We start from the raw sequence: 19,443 nt of genomic DNA on the forward strand, positions 1-19,443 counted from the left end.
CATAGAGATACTCATCACAACATTTGAATGGTCAAAAGTGGAAACAATCCAAGTGCCCAACAGTTGGGGAATGGTTAAATCCACTGTGGGGCTTTTCTGTGTTAAATACCTGACAGCCATTTAAAAGAATGTGTATAGGGATCCCTGGGTGGCTCAGCGGTTTAGCGCCTGCTTTCAGCCCAGAATGTGATCCTGGAGTCCCGGGATTGAGTCCTGCATCGGGTTCCCTGCATGGAGCCTGCTTCTCCCGCTCTCTCTCTCTCTCTCATGAATAAATAAAATATTAATAAGTAATGTATAAAGTTTAGAAGGATATTGGGACACACATGTACTGTAACACTAGGGAAATACAATTGGCTACAGAAATAAAATACATACATGGTAGTAACAGCTGCATTGGTGCACCAAGGAAGAAAAACTTACCAGTGCATTAGGAGTGGTGACTTGAGAGACAATGCATGGATTTTCATTCTATATGTTTTTCTATATTTTCTCCTTTTGTTCCACATGTTTTTCTATATTTCCAAGTTTTATACAGTAGTGATCAGGAAAAGGTAATCATTTATTTATTTTTTATTTATTTATTTTTATTTATTTATTTAAAAAAAGAGGAGCTCCTGGCTGGCTCAGTGGGTTAAGCATCCGACTCGATCTCAGTTCGGTCTTGATCTCAGGGTTGTAAGTTCAAGCCCTGCGTTGGGCTCCATGCTGGGTATGGTGCCTACTTTAAAAAGAGAGATAGAGAGACCTGAAGCTGAGTTACCTACTAAATCTAAATGAAGCACTATTGTGAAGTTCAGAGGAACCCCCCCCCTCATCTTACATTGGGGAATGCCTCCCTCCAGTGTTTCTAAACCCCAGGAAGCATCTGCTCTATGTTGTCATAAAGGGCATTACCTTATACATTATTACTTAATATTTTTATAGAAATTAACTGGTTTAACCTAAATGCATGTATTTTAAATTTTTCACTGCTCTAAATAGGAACATAATATCCCTTTCCATTAATTATCCACAAAAAAATGCAATTTAGCAAAATACCATTACCAAATTCTAGACTGGCAAAGTTTTCTGAGCCTCAGCCATTTTGAATCTGTTTAATAAAAAGTGGGGGTCAGAAGAGAATGTTGCCAGGGAGGAAGGGTTAGCAAAGATTTGAATATTAAGATGTCTTAACCCAACAATACACCCCTTAAAGGAATCAGAAAGATCAAAAGATAATTGAACATGATTTTCACACTAGAGGTTTTGATTCATGTTTAATGATTTGTGCATGTATCACCCAAACTGCCTACTCTGCCCCACTCTGGGAGGACAGGCTGTACATTACTCTAGAACTTGGGGCTGAGGGAGCGGGTGTTTCCTGAGTCTGTGGTCACTCACCCAGCTGGCTTTCCACTCAAAGGCAGGTGTTCCTACCATCAATGTAGGAACCTTTCCTCCTACCATTACAAAGTCCTGCTCTTATTCAAGACCTTGGTGTTACCATCATAAACTTGCTGCAGCTGTGCCAGTTCTGATCTGAAACAGGCCAGGCAAATTTAAAAGGGGCAAAAAGACACCACCAGTGTTGGAAAGTGGTGGAGGCCAGAGAAAAGCTTAGTGAACTTAAATTCACTCATTATACAGATCAGGAAACAGAGGCCCGACAGAAGGAAGGGGCTGATGATCAGTGACCGAATTGGGATAAAATCCAGGCACCTGAACCCCAGTCCAATGTCACCTCTCCTCTATACTCCACCTTAAATTTGCTCAGAACCAAAATCACTGTTGACTTTTAGCATGAGAGGTTTGCCTACTTTGGAATCTCTTTCTGGCTGCAGGATCAGACACTATAATCAGACCAAAAAGAAGAGAAAAAGTCTTCCTGCAGGTGTTTCTCTTCAGGTCCCTTAAATGCCAATGACCCCACTCCTCTTCTGACTAATACCCAGCTGTGGGCTTGCTTGGCTCAAGGAAGAATTATGGATCTCTGAGCTTCACCAGGAGGTAGGGACCCTATAGCACTCCTTTGACCTACATCTAAAGAGACTTTCCATTTGCTAGTGTTCTTGGTCCAACCACCTCATTTTTTAGAAAAGGCTGAGTCCCTGGGAGGAAAAATAACTCGCTTTAGATCACCCAGCTAGTAAGCAGCAGTGCTAAGACTGGAATAGGAGTCCCAAGGCCAGTGTTCATTTTAAAAATAAATTTTTTAAAATAAAATTCACTTGTAAACTTGGGCAAGCAGAACTATTATGCCAATAGGACCCTAAACAAAATTCATTTATTCAATCCATTCATTCAACAGATACTGATTGAATAGGAGAGGCCAATATATATTGACCAGGGATACATAGCATAACTGCCTGGCAGTACTAAGGAGCCTCTTGGGGTTTGAGGTTGTGAATTTAGTGTGTGAGCCACCAGCACGATTGCATGTTTGTCTCCAACCTGGTTCAGCTACATGGGGTTAGGCGTGAAGTGAGCTGAGTCAGATCTAACCAAGATTGTGGCTTTGCCAAAGGACCGTGATGAGGTGAAGGGCTCAGAGAGAGAGTTGAAGGTACACAAGGAAGGGGTTAAGGTAATAGAGGATTTAAAAGTGAATTTTATTTTAAAACCTTTTATTTTTTTTAACTTTGCAAAAATGAATTTTGAAGCCAGGCTGTGATGCTGGTTCAGGCTGAAGTGGAGAGAGTATCATCTTTGCCCAGAAGCTGTCTTGAGGCGGGTTTTACCTGGGCTCATTCAGCTTGTTGGGGGAGGTTCTACTTGACTTAAATTGTTGTTTGACCAGTGCTCAACCTGCGAGCTTCAGGACCTTCCTTCCTCTGGAAGGAGCCTTTTGAGACCAATCCCGGGGTCAGTCCAAAGCTCAGGAGCAGCAACTCAACTTATAAAGCCCTTTTATAGCATTACTTGCATAAGTAAAGAGTTGACTTCCTATTTCTGGAAAGGACATACTTGTTCTCAAGGCTGCCTATGTCCTGGGTGGAAAACACAACCGTTCCTCTCCCGATGCTGTTTGGAAACAGCAGGGCAGTTTGCATCCTTCAACCACAAAAGCCAACCGTGTGCCAAAGCTGCAATACAAGCCACGCTCGGTTTTGTATCCCGTCTGTCCCCTACCTCATCACAGTACTTACCGAGAGCCTGGCCTCCTTTCCACTCATTGTAGGTACCCATGCAGGTTTTCATTGATGTCAGCAGTGGTAATGATTAAGTGGAAACACCCCACCCCATTCAAACGTCTCCCTTTCCTGGCCGCTCCCCATTCTGAGTGAAAGTGCAGGTGCCATCCGACATTTCTCCTAGAACTGCAGCTAGAGAGTGCAAATGAGGTGAACCTGTAGAAAATAAGTCCTTTTGACTCGAATCATGCCACCACCCTTTCAGCGCCCCCCGACGTTGGCCTCTGCCCCACTCAGAAGCGGCAGGCCGTGGAAGAGCCCAGAACAGATCTTGCAACCACCAAGTGGTACTACAAACAGTAACTGAAGACACAAGGAAGCTGAAGTGCATTTATAAAAGCCCATCAGGATGTGCATTTCAGATGTGTGCCCCTTACTGTGTATAAACTCTAACCCAAAAGAAAACTTTTTGATAGAGCACAATTCTAGATCACGTTCTAACTGACATAGGATTTAGGGGAAGGGGCAAGCAAGGATGATGCCCTCACCCACTTTAAGGTCCCAATGTTCTGGGTTACATTTGACAAGAGGACATCCACACAGGGAAGAACAGGTGCCAACTGTTTAAAAAACAAACAAACAAACAATAAAAGGTCAGTAAGGCACCCCACCCCCTACTCTCACATTCTTAGTCCCTACAAGAGATTTTAAAAAGAAAAGCCCAGGAAATTCCAAGCACGAATACCTCCCCAGATAAGACAGAAATGGAAGAACACAAAACTTTTTAAAGTAAGCATTTTGATCTTCATGCAAACATGGAGTTAATCTTGGGGCAGCTGAGCACAATTACACAGATGAATTCATTGTGTGAAATGGTCATTGAGCGTCGAGAATGTTAGCGCCGGTTCAGAGTCCAAGCTCTGTAGGGGTCATACCTGAATCTGCTGAGCTGAGCACACGAAAACCTCAGTGTGCATTCAGGCTTGACCACTCTTTTTAATTTATTTCAGAGTCGCTCACAGGGTGGCTTCAGGAAATGCAAATCTTGAACGTCCATAGTGGTGTCTGAGGACATGCAGGGTTTTTATGTGTGTTAAGCTGCAAATATAAATAAAAAAATCTTTGGGCCTGTATTTACATATATTATTATCTTGAGATAATAGTATGATTTTTATAATCTTTATACTCTTCAAGTCGGCTCTTATTTGTACAGAGAGGATACAAGCTGGCTCCAGGTCCATCTCAAATTCTCCAGGAGTCCTGGGGTACTTCCCTCCTGGACCCTGGGCCTCCATACACCTATAAACTGAGGAGTTTGGACCACATGGTCTGGCTCTTAGTTCTGAGGCTACAATTCAGTGGAATTTGGAAATACCACTTTATCTCTAGGATTTTATTTTTTGCAAGCTGAATATACTTTTATAAGGTAAAATGCATATGACTCTATAGCGTGATTGGCCTCCCAAGCCCACAGACTTAGGGCCACGGTTGGAAAGAACTCAAATCTTTGTTTTTAACACCTGTCCCTGTTCCATCCAAAAAAAAAAAAAAATTCTAAACTCATCAGGTATCACTGGCCACAGCGAATGTGCAAAATTCAGCACTACAAAGGAAGTACATTTCTGAGCGTTTCCTTCTATATCTATTACAGCGAAATATGTGTGCTGAAAGAGGCCTTAGCAAGCATGGAGGCCCAGAGAGGTTAATCAACTTGCCCAGGATCACACAGCAGGAAGGGAAAGAGGAGCAAAACTTAAGTCTCTTCTCCCGGCCTGGTCAGGACTCCTACAGAAATGCTCAGGGGGTCAGAAACGCTCACCTTTTTGATTTCTCTCTCCATGTTTACCCACATCCTTCACAGGGCACGGAAATGTTGAATTTTGTTTTTTAGAGTTAGAGCTTGGTGAAACTCACTAGAGAAGTGGATACTGATGAAAAACTCACAGTTGCCTAATCAGTAGGAGAGTTTCACAAAAGAAATGAAAAGCCCACAAAACAAGGGCTTTGTTTGGAGCTGCCCCTTCCTTATCCCCAGAAGCGCAGTAACTAGGAGACAAGAGAAGGAAAGGCAGCCCGGACCCCTCAGGAGCCAAGCAGGAGCAGCCTCAGCTGGAGATGTCTGTGCCCACGTCCTAAGTTTGAATCAGAACAGGGCCCTGGCGTGCCAGTGGAGCCTGGGCCTTCGGAAAACAAGTTGGGGTAAAACCAAGCCTGGGTATGTCCCACAATGTCTCCTGATCTTTCATCTTTGGAAAAGGGACCCCCATTTCCAGCATTCTCAAATGCTTGAGCTGCCAACACATTTGTCTGCCAAAATCAGGGCTCGTGCACAAAGCACCATGCCCCTACTCAAAGGCACTTGAATTTGGGGATCGTGTCTGCTCCGTGTCCTCTGGGAAGGGAAGGCAGGGCCGGGAGGCAAGAAAAGGAACTGTCAGCTGGAGCTGCGGAACTTCTGTTGAGTCTCAGAGAAGCCGGCATGGCTTGGAGGATAGCACACCACCAGAAGAGCCCAGCTTCGTGGCTGCCAACCTGTCTGACCCTGGGCAGGAAACGTCTCCTGTTTCCTCATCTGTGAGTTGGGGAGGATCACACCTCATGAAAGCATTGCTGTGGGGATAAAAGGAGAAGGTTCTTTTCCTTCACCCCTTTTCTTAGCAGGCTCTCTATTGAGAGATGCTGTCATTTATTTGCTGAGCACTCATTAGCTCATCTTATCCTCACAACTGAAAGCGTTTCACCAAGAACGACCTAGAAAGATACAGTATCCAAAGTAGGATGCCCCTTTGACACCCAACCCTCCCGTACCCCAAACCGATTACCTCCATCACTTATGAAGCAGCCATGTGGCATGTGGTTCACTGTGCATTCTATGGTGTCTGTCAGATGGGCTTCCATCCTCCCTTACTTCCATTCCCAGTGTCCTCTCCTGTGCATGATGCTTATCTCTAACCCTCGTAAATAGGAAGAACAGCTTCCCATATCTGAAAGAGGAGGGGCCATGCTGGCCTCGGCCAGATTCCGTGTTTTAACCCTACACACCCACTTCTTGCCTTCCCCATACACACAGCCACCCAGTTTGCTTATACCATCTTCATACTGGACACGGTTAGCCACCAGCAAGGTTTGGGCGCAGAAGAAAGTACCTGTCAGGTGTCAACCTGGCTCCGCCACTCACTAAGTGAGTGAGTCCACCTTCTCTAAGCCTCAGTTTCCCCATTGGCAAAAGTGCTTCTCAAGGGCCACTCCAGCTCAAATCCTCTGTCTCTAGCGTGTGATGAGAGTTTTCTTCCACCTGAAAATGCTGCTTTTCCTAGCTCCCAAAGGTAACAAGGACCCTTCCACCCATTCTAGGTAGTTCGGACTTGCTTTAAAAAGATCTTTTTTTCCCAGGTTTCTGAGGCCCCCTGCCACTCAGAAGCCAAAATTAGCCCAATGTCAGCAGCTAAAAGCAAATCAGATCAAAAAGCATCCCTGTGTCTCATCTGAACACAATTTCTGCTTTGAACCTTATGCCAAGTCTAGGGCTTATCAGCCAGAGTGTGCATGATTACCATATGAAAGAACTCTCTTGGATCATATTTAAAAGAATCCTCTTTTCAATTTAGATAAGAAAAACACCCAGCCCTCCAGAAAATACATATAAATTCCTCTCTAAATGTCCAAACAGATTTATGCCCATAGAAGATGTAATTATCTCCTTCTAGGATAAAGGAATCTTCCAGCTATAAGGGAGAGCCAAGAAGTCAGAACGTTCTGCTTGAGATTGCAGCAGGGCCACCACAGAAGGTTGTCCAAGTTGTTCACTGCACAAGAGTGCTCCACTGATGAGGGGGAGGGAAGGTGACTTAAGTCCAGCCTGTACATCACCAGTCGAGCCTGGTGCCCAGTGCAAAATTATGTCAAAGTGAGGCGCATGTACGTTTATAATTCAGCAAGGGCACTGTACATGCTAGTAGGCAGCCCCCAGTATAAAGAAACAGGTCTTTCTTCTACTTATAAATACATGATCTCCCAAAGGCTCATAGCAAGAGTGGATAGCAGAAAAGTAGAAGTGAAAGCTGGGTCGTGGGGTAGGGGTAAGGAGAAGTTCCTATTGGAGACTATGTTGGTGTCTGGAGGGGCTTATTCCCTCAATGCCTCTCAGCTGGCGTCCAAAAGAGCATGGTTCTAAGACAATCCAGTAAGAGACTATTCCCTGCTTCTCTGTGTCCTTTAAACTCATTTAAAGTCCAGTCTGGCCTTCTCTGGCCTCCCAGCCTATGCCAGAGTGCCTGTTGCAGGGTTTCTGAGCAGCTTCACTTTTCCTTTCTAACATTCACATTGCACTTTGCAATAACACGTGTGTGGGTGATGTGATTTGCCTCTGCCTCCCAACTAGTCTGTAAGCGGTGTGAGGGTAGACCGTGGTCGGTTTTGTCTTATATCCCTAAGACCGTGTCTGGGACACAAGGCAGGAGCTATGAGTGGATGGAAACAGTATGAACTAAAGGGCATGGGTCTTGCACTTCTGCATCCTTTTCTGCCTAGGGGGTGTTTGGGCACAGTGACATGGGTCTCCATGACCTAACCCCTATGCCCAGGCCCAGGGGACACAGACTAAACAAGAGATACACAATCCTGGCCTGGCATCCAAAACACATGTGAAGGCTAATAAAACACATCTTCTCAAGCCCTGCTCCAAGAGATTCGGGCATCTAGGATTTGTATTTTTGACAAGGTCCTCCAGGCAATGCTGAATTGCCTATCAGGATTGGGAACCCATAGACATTGCTGCGATATATATATAAGGAACCTAAACACCAGAGAGAAGGAGCCCAGGGTCTAACCTGAGGGTTCATGGGAGGTTTTCTGTTGGAAGTGATGCCTCAGCCAGCAAATATGAGCTATGTGAAGAAAGGAGAGAAGGGCATTCTGGGTTGAAGGAACCACATGAACAAAAACAGAAATGGGATACTGCAAGGGCTGTACTTCTCAGGGAAGGGCAGGGAGATTGAGTCAAAATGACAAGGACTGGGCTCCTGGTGGGCAATCACACATAAATCACCCACATTTCAGCTGGACTCCCAGAACACTTTGGGTGGGAAGTCCGCATTTCAGCATCCCCACTTTTAATCTGGCCTCTTTCTTATTTTTGGTTCCATTTACCGTCTTGCTTTTTCTTATCTTCTTTCTCTAGTAAGACTATAGCCTCATGAAATAGCCTTCTGAACCCTGTGCCATCAAGGCCGTATTGCCAGGGGTTTCCTTGATAAATAGACTTGACTTCAGAATTCCAAACTGTCCTGGCTAGAAATACAAGCCTCCTAAAGCTGGCAAAACAGCAGCATCTGCAGATAACATCTATAGCTGTGCGCGTCCCATGTTGCAAGAAAGTGTCCTTATACTTGATACAAAAGCAATGTCTGGAGTATGACGTTCGGGACCCAGGAATTCATTTCTATCTTTTTTTTTAAAGATTTTATTTATTTATTCATGAGAGACACACACACAGAGAGGCAGAGACACAGGCTGGGAGCCCGACATGGGACTCCATCCCGGGTCTCCAGGATCACACCCTGGGCTGAAGGTGGCGCTAAACCGCTGAGCCACCAGGGCTGCCCTCATTTCTATCTTTTTGGGGCCCAGAATGGGATGCTCATGTTGGGAGTGACAGAGGGGATGCATGTGGGATGGGAGGGTAGATCCTCAAAGACCTGCCTTTACTTTAAGTGGAGTGGGAGCAGTCCATGAGCTAGGTGCTTCAGGCTGTAGGAACCATCTCTTACCACACAGCCCACTCCAGACTCCCAGCTCTCCTTCCACATCTTTCCATTGCCTCCTGTCTCCTTACTTGTCCCCTCCTGCCCTCCCCTCCCATACAGTTTAGCCAACGGGGCTGGGCTGCATTGGCAGGCTAATATTCCCTTCTAACTGGACTTTTCCAATAAGCTCAAATGTGTCTGGACAGGATTTCTAAGACCAGTGAGTATGCTACAGAGAGGAGAGTCCTTGGCACAGTTTCCCTCTCTTTTTTTGTCCAGGCAGCCTCTAGGAACTGGTGTGGATCTGAGGTTCTCAGCCTCTGCACCAAGGTGCAGACCAGGCGTCTTCTGAGCAATGCCCCATGCCACAGTTCAGTGCCACCCCACCGAAGCCTGAACTATCTTGTCTGCTATCCAGTTATAAATTAATCTCCTGTTATCAGTGATTAACTTATTCAAGCCATAGGAGCTGCTGAACCAAAACAGCCCCTTGGGGTGAAAGAGTCTCTAACATCGTGTGGCGTGTGGATCTGCCTGTGACCCTCATCACTCTGGCCCTTGTGCTGTGTCAGCAGGGGAGCAGGGACAGCCAGGACAGGGGTCCTGCTCCGGGCACTGCCGTTCTGGAGTGCTCACCGGATTCCTCCGAGTGGAGATCCTCATAGCAAACTTCTAGGTTTTGTTTTCTTTGTGTGTTTGTCTGCAGAGAAGGCTTTAAAAATGGGGTTGGGCGGGCATATTCTCTGGGGGGTAGGGAACATATGTCGTGTGAATCCAACCACCTGAGACTAATATGGAAGAAAAGGGAGCCAAACTCTGGAATGTGCTGGATGTTGTAGAGACTAAGGATCATCTCTTAGAACATAACTTGTTGTAGCAGGAAGAAACCTTGGAGGTGGGATCCCTGGGTGGCGCAGCGGTTTGGCGCCTGCCTTTGGCCCAGGGCGCGATCCTGGAGACCCGGGATCGAATCCCACGTCGGGCTCCCGGTGCATGGAGCCTGCTTCTCCCTCTGCCTATGTCTCTGCCTCTCTCTCTCTCTCTGTATGACTATCATAAAAAAAAAAAAAAAAATTAAAAAAAAAGAAACCTTGGAGGTGACTGGTTCCAACTTCCTATTCTATGGCACCAAGAGAGAGGGCTTGAATCACCCAAGATCACACCATAGAGCCAGGGGGAGAGAAAGAACAAATGTCAAGTTGTGTTTACATGTCAGATAAAGGCTTTCTTCACCACTCTGGGGATAGGGGACATACAACTCTCTTTGGGTAAAAGGCCAGGCGATCCTTCCATATACCACTTTTAGCACTTGAAAGTCTCAAAAGTAAAGTCTCTCTGTGGTGGTGTTTTGTTTTGTTTTGTTTTTTTCCTGAGTAATCCAGGCAGACTTGGTTTCACTTCTTAGTCTTAGGGCTTCTCACAGCAGTTTAAAAACGATGTCTTTACTTATCGCTGTGGCCATCCCCCTGTAACCCATAGCCCCAGTTTAACCAAAAGAAACACAAAAACAGACAAACTCCAACTGAGGGACATTCTGCAAAGAACCTGACCAGTACCCCTCAAAAAAAAAATGATCCTTGCTATGGGGCCTGTAGACCTTGGTAATATGATGCTACGTAAAAGAAGCCAGACACAAAGACCACATAGCCAGACACAAAATTAGAGACAGAGAAGCTCCTGTGCATTTGTACCTTCTCTGTAAAACAAATCAGGCCTCTGCGGATATACTGAGGATGAGAGATCCCATCCTTAAAATATCCCAAGCTTTAAAATGAAATCTGATTTCAAAGTCCATCTCTTACTAAGTCTTCAGCACTGTAAATATACTACTTAAAAGTAATGCCATGAGATACATAACACAAGATTCAATAGAACGAGAAGGAGAAAAAGAGAAGGAGGAAGGGGAAAGGGGGCACGAGAAAGGGGTAAGGCACAGGCATTGGTATTTTTAAAAACACCCCGAGTGATTCCAGCGTGCAGCCACTGGCTCATTGGATGGTACCGGTTCCCTTTGGCACCTAACCCCATACCCCTGGTAAACAGTAAACAGGAAATACTTGTTTCTCTGTGTCTCCGTATGGGCCCAGTTGGGTTTAGTAAAATTGCACCAGCCTGACTTATGTCTTACTAGATATTGCTGGCAGCCACGTGCTTATTGTAAAACAATTACTAGGAGCGCTGGAAGCCCCAATAGATCAAGGACAAGGCTGCACGTTCTCATTTATGTGTTAATGGGGGAGCCCAAGGCCTCAGGTGGGTGAGTGTTGCCCTTTAAACACTGGATGACTTACAAGGAATTTCAGATATTTGCTGGACACTTTAAGCTGTTGATTTGGTCACAGGCACTACATCGAAAGAAAGAAAGGAAGAAAGGAAGGAAAAAGAAAGGAAGAAAGGAAAAAGAAAGAAAAATTTCAAGAATCTTACAAATGAAAGCAGAGTTGTTTCTTTACGGTGTTCTCGCATAGCTGTTTTCAAGTGATTTCCTGGTTTTTTTCCCCCCGTTGGTGTGGCCACTAGATGGCACACAGTACAAAACATTAGCCCTGATGGGGCTGCATTTATTCTCTCTGCAAAGGGAATCCCAGGGAGGGGTGCCAGACGAAGCAAATAAAAATGGAAGACTCCCAATTAAACTTAATTTCAGACAAACATGTATTTCATGGGACACCACATTTACACTGAAAAATAACTTGCCGTTTATCTGAAATTCAAATTTAAACAGGTGTTCTGTATTTTATCTGGCAATCTCAATCAGAGGGGACTTTAGGGAATAAGTAGATAATCCAGTGGCTCTCAGCTTCTCCAGATACTAGAATTTTTGGTGGCATGCTTGAAGGAATCAAAGATTCAGAGCAACAAGAAACAAGCCAGCAATTATTATAACACAATCACAATTATAGGGTAACAGAGTTTTCTGTCCAAACCCCCTGACAGTTAACCCTTTACTCCTTGGTTTACCTAAGCCATTGTGTGAGTCCAGCTATCCCTGCCCTGATCACATCTCAAGTAATCAAAGCAAGTCCTGGAATACTCCAGCAATCACTCTTGCTTTCTCAGCAATGGCTTGAGTGTGACTTTGCCCAATGCCTCCTTGCTCTTAAAGTAAGCTGGACCTACATTACTTTGAGAAATAGGATCAATGTTCAGTTTGACAGAGAATGGCATAAAGAACCATGTGTAAGGAAAGCAAATGTTACATGTTGAACAAAATTTGGTGGCATACATGTAAAGGTTGGTGCTGTGCCTCCTGTTAAGCTGACATCCCTCATGGAGATGACCCTCATTGGCCAGCCTCACGTTCAATCCCTCATGGAGAAGAAAAAGCAGAAACACCAGCATCCTGAGCTCTTTCTTGATGTGAATTGGCGAATCTCCCTACTTGACCACGAGCTTTCTCCAGGAAAGGACTATACTTATAGCTTCCTGCACAGAGAAACCTGAAAGCTAACCTCAATCTCAGGGCTCTGTACCTCAGATCAGTGTTGTACTCAACACACTTTTTAGACAGATTGGTTGCCCCAGTTTTGTGGTCCAAGTTCTGTCTACCTGTGGGACAACTGGGTCCTGAGAAGGAGAAAAAGGCAGAACGAAGGGAAAGAGAAAAGCAAAAGTTAGCAATAGTTTAAAAAGTTAACCTGAAAGATGACCCAGCTAGAACCCACTGTGATAACTGACTTCTTTCTACTGAGTGGGGAGAGGAAGGCCTGGTGGTCAGAAATCCTAACCCACTGTTAGGATCTTGATTCTTTCTCCTGCAGAATGAATGCTTATAGTAGGAGATATGTGAGAGAACACAATCCAGTCTCTTTTTTCTCCCCACCCCAACTTCCCCTAGATCTATTTCTTTCTAACACCTTTATTGAGCTCTGATTCACACATCTCAAGTGTAAAATCAATGGGTTTTGATATATTCACAGAGTTGTGCAACCAACAGTACAATCAATTTTACAATGTTTTCATCATCCCAAAAAGAAACCCTACACCCATTAGTGGCCACTCTGCATTACTCCCCAGCCACCACCCCCAGCCCTAAGCAACCACTAACCTGCTTTGATCCCTATAAATTGGCCTACTCTGGACATTTCATATACGTGGAATCATATAGTATGTGGTCTTTTGTGTCTGGCTTTTATCACTGAGTGTAATGTCAAGATTCATCCAGGTTGTAGCATGTGTCAGTACTTCATTCTTTTTTCTGCTAATTAATATTTCCATTGTAAGGATATACCATATTCTATGTAACCATTTATCAGTTGATGGACATTTGGGTTGTTTTTGCTTTTTGGCTATTATGAATAAGGCTGCTGTGAACCTTCGTGTACCAGTTCACAATCCATTCTGTGACTCTGCTCCAGGTCTTGTAAACACATTGAGAAGGATCAACTCTCTTGCTTCTAGAAACTCAGTTACAGTAGAGCAGCCCCATGGGGATGCTGCCGCCACCATAAGAACAAAAAAAGAATATTCGTTTAACTGGGGGAGAGGAAACACCTGTTGGGGCTGCTGAAGACCTCTTTTGGGCAGACTTTTGACAAGTTATGTGAGTTCTTGGGCTCAGAGGAGTTTAGAGAAGATTACAAGGTTTTCCATCTGCAGAATGGGTACATGATCCCTTTGCCTCCTCCAGACAGTCTATAACTACCACATCTACACCTAAGAAAATTTGGGTCATAAAGTAACATCATGGTTAGATAGTTTTGTAAGAATGATCAGACAATGATATGTTTGGGAAATTCTTACCTTCTGAGATATCCTGAATGCCTTAGGTGAACACATGGATAAACATGAAAAAGAAAAGAGCCTGCATTTTTCAGATTTTCCCCCACCACCCTCAAGGCATAACGGTCCTTGAGAGGAAGCCGAGCACTCCTTCTTGGGAGGGGAGGGGAGGAATCAATCATGAAGTGAGTCATCCTTACTCCCCTGCTGAGAGGCTCTTACCCTGGGAACTGTGCACATCTGCATGGATTCATTCCACACAACTTACGGAGCACTTTCTGTGTGCCAAGTGCTGCAGATAAAAATACCTCATCACTTTGCAAGTGAGGAAATTGAGACTCAGAGTTCCCAAGATAACATAGTAAATGATGTAGCTGAGATTTTACCCAAGTCTGACCACAGAGAAGCCATCATAGAAACTTCAACAACTTCAATCAGTTCCAGGGCACCTGAGTGACTCAGCTGGTGAAGTGTCTGACTCTTGATCTCAGCTCAGGTCTTGCTGTCAGCATCATGAGTTCAAGCCCTGCATTGGGCTCCATGCTGGGTATGAAACCTACATTTAAAAAAGTGGGGAATCCCTGGGTGGCTCAGCGGTTTAGCACTTGCCTTCAGCCCAGGGCGTGACCCTGGAGTCCTGGGATCAAGTCCCACAACAGGCTCCTTGCATGGAGCCTGCTTCTCCCTCTGCCTGTGTCTCTGCCTCTCTCTCTCTCTGTCTCTGTCTCTCTCTCTCTCTGTCTCTGTCTTTCATGAATAAATAACAAATCTTTTTTTTTTTTTAAATGCATTCCCTACCCTCAAGATTAGAATCTAGGAGGAGAACAGATAAATAAGAAAATGCAAGGAGACAGAGTGGTACTAGAGGTGAGAAGCATAAGAAATCATGGGGTAAAACCAAGGGCACTGAAGCCAATGATGGATAGGAGAGCATGAGTTTTCCCCCAAGAAGATGAAGTTTGCAAGACAAGGAAGAAATCTTCCAGAGAAAGGCAGGGAAAAGGGGCTTGCTTCTAGAGAGAGAGAGAGAGAGCAGCAGCAGCAGCTACAAAGGCTTCATGGTGGCAGGGAGCTTTAAGAAGTCTGTTAAAAGATCAGTGATTGGAGGAGAGGGTATGAGTGGCCATCCAGAGTGGTGACAGATGGTCAGAGGTCACTAACAAAGGGCCTTTTATATCACACTGAAAGTTGGATTTTATTCTGAAACTTACAGGGAGCCATTTAAGGCTTTTAAACTGAGAAGGGAGGTAATCTAAAATTTTACTGAGGGGCACCTGGCTGGCTCAGTGGTTGAGTGTTTGCCTTTGGCTCAGGGCATAGTCCCAGGGTCCTGGGATTGAGCCCCAACTCCAGCCCCTCCACGAGCCTGCTTCTCCCTCTGCCTGTGTCTCTGCCTTTCTCTGTGTGTCTCTCATGAATAAATAAACAAGGTCTTTGAAAAAAATAAAATAAAATTTTACCAAGTTTACTTGTGGAAAATGGATTAGAAGGAGCATAGGTAAAAGCTAAAAATACTCAAAACCTCTTCCAAACCTGCTCCATGCCGAACCACCTGTTGTCCAGGAGAGATGCCCTGCTCTCACAGGGGCACTGGCTTCACTATCCTCCTGGTTAGGCTCCTACCTCTTCTTGCCCTCACCCCACTGGAGTAGACCACCATGTAAAAACCCTAAGGAGAGTTGCTTCGTAGATAAGGTTTCTGGATTCTTGTAAGTCTGAAATGTCTTCATTCTGCCCTCACTCTTAATGGAAAGAATTCCAGGTTGAAAAACAGTTCCCTTCCAAACTTTGCATGGCTTTGTCATCTTGTGGTGACACCAGTCCGGTTGTCCTTCCTTTAATTTCCCATTTGAAAGAATCATCTGTGCTTCACATCCTCTTAGACATCATCCTTTGGTTGTACTGGCCTTCTTGTAGTTTCTTTGACTATCAAGCTCGCATATTCTTGCTCCTTTCCTCTTCCTGAAATTTCCTTCCCCAACTCTGCTCACGGCTGGTGTCATTTCATTCAGGTCCGAGTTCAAGTGTCTGCTCTCAGAGAGGCGTCCCTTTAGCAACCTAGCGAGACTAGTAAACACTAGATGTGCCAAAAATATTTATCGCATTAATTTAAAATAGTTATTTATAATTAGGATTCTTTGGGAATATTTCAGAAGGTAGGTAGTATTTGGACTAGACCAAATTCACAATCGAATTCATTTTTGGCTATTTGTATGGAAAAAAGGTGAATTTCAAATCCCTACTTCATATAATACATAGAAATGTATTCAGATTTATTTATTCAGATTCCTTATAAATCTGAGTGTAAAAGAAAAACTAGTAAATAGAATAAAACAAAAAGTCGTCATCACCTTAGAGGATGGCAGATTCTTGAATAGGACACTAAAATAAAACAGTAAATTGGGTCACCTGGGTAGCACAGTTGGTTAAGCATCCAAATCTTGGTTTCAGCCCAGGTCATGATCTCAGGGTTGTAAGATTGAGCCCTGCTTTGCACGGGCTCCACGCTCAGCAGGGAATCTGCTTAAAACTTTCTCTCCCTTTCCCTCTGCCCCTCCTCCCAGTTCTCTTGCTCTTGCAAATAAATAAATCAATATTTAAAAATAAAACCCAGTAAACTCGACTAGATTAAAATTTTAAAACTTCTATTCATCAAAAGACATCATTAAGACAGTGAAAAGGCAAGTGAGAAAAGATATTTACAATATACAGTACTCAGACTCATTTTCAGAATAAAGAACTTTCACAATTAATAAGAAAAAAGGAAGACAACACAATGGAAGAATGAGCAAAATATTTAAACAGACATTGCCCAAAAGAAGATATCCAAGCAGCCAATAAATGTATGAAAATAGTGCACAATTTCACTGTTCCCCAAAGATGCAAATTAAAGGCACAATGCAGTACCACTACACCTTCACTGCCTCAGTCTATATGTGCTGCTATAACAAAACACCGTAGACAGAGTGGCTTATAGACAGCAGACAATCATTTCTCATAGTTCTGGAGGCTGGGAAGTCCCACAAGGTGGGCGTGTATGGTGAGGACGCACTTTCTGTTTCATAGATTGTGCTTTCTAGCTGTAACATTGACAAAGGATCTCTCTGGGGCCTTTTATAAGGGCACCAATCCATCATCATCTCCTAAAGCCCTCATCATCTATATACATCAAATTCGGGATTAGGTTTCAACATCTGAATTTGATGGGATGTATTCAAACCATATTCACCAAACATAGCTGAAATGAAAAAGAGAAACAGTGCCAAATGTGGGCAAGTGGTGGTATCTCCTAGGGCTCTCATATTCTGTGGTGGGTGTATATTTATCAACCCCTTTGGAAGTAGCAATTGAAGCTAAATATATACATACTTATGGCTTAGCAATCCTACTCCTGGGTAAATACCAATAGAATTGTGTGCATATATCCATCAAATGATCTTTAACAAAAGTATGCTCACAGCAGAACTATTAGTAATAGCTGAAAGCGGGAAACTGCCAAAATCTCCCTCAACAGTGGAATGGATAAATAAATTGTGATATAGTCATAAAATGGAGTACTATTTAGCAATGCTAATAAATAAACTATTATTACATGTGAAAACATGAATGAACCTCATAAACATATATTTAGTAAAAGAAGCGATACACAAAAGATTTTATATTTTTTTATTCCATTTATATAAAATTCAAAAAACAGGCAAAACTAATCTATGAGTTTAAAGTCAAGGTATTAGTTATCATTGCTTTCTACTGGGTGTTGGTGGGGAATGAGGGACTGGATAGCAGTGGGAGAGGGCACCCAGGGGATTTCTGGAGTGCTGATGTTTTAGCTTTTTATCTAGATGCTGGTCAGGTAGGTGTATTCAGTTTGTGAAAATGCATCAATGTGTACACTTAGGATTTGTGCACTTAACTGTATGCATGTTATATTTAAATTAAATATCAAAAAATTGTTGTGGTGATTAACTAAGTTAATAAATTACTAAGTTCAGTGACTATTATGTGGCAAACACCCACTATATGTTGACTTAAATTTCATAGCATAGTGACCAGTGATCATATAAGTCAAAGTGAGATACTCATTTAGCAGCACAAAAAGTAGATTTAAAAAACTGGGTCATGGGGGTGCCTGGGTAGCTCAGTCGGTTAAATGTCTGACTCTTGGTTTCAACTTGGATCATGATCTCAGGCTCATGCTGAGTGTGGAGTCTGCTAAAGATTCTCTCTCTCTGGGGATCCCTGGTGGCTCAGTGGTTTAGCGCCTGCCTTCGGCCCAGGGCATGATCCTGGAGTCCCAGGATCAAGTCCCATGTCAGGTTCCCTACATGGAGCCTGCTTCTCCCTCTGTCTGTGTCTCTGCATCTCTCTCTCTCTCTCTCTCTGTCTCTCTGTCTCTCATGAATAAATAAATAAAATCTTTTAAAAAAAAAAAGATTCTCTCTCTCCTTTTCTCTCTCCACCTCACCTCCTCTCTTAAAAAAAAAATGACTAGGTCACGCCCAGTAGGATGGCTATCATCAAAAACAAAAACAAACCAAAAAACTAGAAAATAAGTGTTGGCAAGGACGTGGAGAAATTGGAAATCTTGTACAATGCTGATGGTAATGTAAAATGGTGCGGCCATTGTGGAAAGTGGATGGCAGATTCTCAAAAAATTTTAATGGAATTAGCAAATGGCCCAGCAATTTCACTTCTGAGTATATACTTGAAAGAACTGAAAACAGGAACTTGAACAGAAATTTGTACACCAAAATGCAAAGCATCATGGTTCACAGTCACCAAAAGCTAGAAATAACACCACCAGTGGATGTCCCCCAGTGGATGAATGGATAAACAAAATGTGGTACATACAGACAATGGAATAGTATTCAGCCTTAAAAATGAATGAAATGTTGACACCTACTACAGCATGGATGAATCTTGAAGATGCTGTGCTAAGTGAGATAAGCAAGACACAAAAGGATAAATATTATTACCAAAAAAAGCCCTTTCTGCACTGCTGTGCAATATTGTCTTTGTCATAAATTAGTATGTTAAGTGACCTATATATGTCAGTCTATTTTCACACTCTTCCTTTACCTATTTGTCTATCCTTGCGTCAAAAACCACACTGTTTTAAGGGCTGTAGCCTTATAATATATCATGTTATATGGTAGTGTGACCCTTCTAGCTCTGTTCTTTGACATTATCTTGGCCTTTTATATTTCCTATATATTTTAGGTTCATTCTGCTTATCAACTTCCATTTTTAAAAAATATTTATTAGAGAGAGAAGGAGTGGGGGAGGGGCAGAGAGGGAGAAGCAGACTCCCCTGCTGAGCAGAAAGCCCGACTTAAGGCTTGAGGCTTGTGGCTGGATCCCAGGACCCCAGGATCACTACCTGAGCTGAAAGCAGACACTTAACCAACTGAGCCCCCAGGTGCCCCTCAATTTCCAGTTTTAAAAAAAATGCTGGGAGTTTGATTGGAGTTACGTGAAATCTATTCATCGATTTAAGGAGAAGAGCCAGCCTTTCAAGGAGGAACTATTATTACCTCCATTATTGAAATGAGAAAACTAAGATTTGGAGAGAGTCCGTTACTGGCCCAAGGTCACACAGCCAGGGTTCAAATCCAGCGCTGCACTTTTGTACCTCTGATTTCAGAGCTTTTGCATCAAACTGTTCCTTCCAAGTAGACTGAAGTATTTCTACAACTTCTGTCACGACTCGGACATTAAGCCTCGAGGATGGAGATGAGGCCACCCATGTTTGTATCTCCTCAGCTCCTAAACCGTGCCCAGGACCAGAGTGCTCAGTAAATATCCATTACGTGGTTTGTTAAATCAGTGAATGAGTAAGGGGATGAATCGCTAGCTTCTGAGAA

The 19,443-nt window shown here is 43.6% G+C and overlaps 1 long non-coding RNA gene across 2 annotated transcripts in view; it reads right to left on the reverse strand.

Moving 5' to 3' along the window:
• Window positions 1-619: 619 nt before the first annotated feature.
• The window catches only part of LOC140606339 (uncharacterized), a 32,913-nt gene continuing 14,089 nt past the window's right edge, over window positions 620-19,443 (reverse strand). Inside the window, exons 3-4 of one of the 2 annotated variants that reach the window (XR_012008678.1) lie at window positions 4,049-4,211; window positions 620-3,733 (exon numbers count right to left, since the gene is read on the reverse strand). This is a non-coding gene — a long non-coding RNA (uncharacterized lncRNA). Of the gene's footprint in view, window positions 4,212-19,443 lie in introns of both variants that reach the window. The other variant, XR_012008677.1, reaches the window with a different exon arrangement.

Source organism: Canis lupus, chromosome 16, assembly GCF_048164855.1.
Source record: "Canis lupus baileyi chromosome 16, mCanLup2.hap1, whole genome shotgun sequence".
Lineage (NCBI taxonomy): Eukaryota > Metazoa > Chordata > Mammalia > Carnivora > Canidae > Canis > Canis lupus.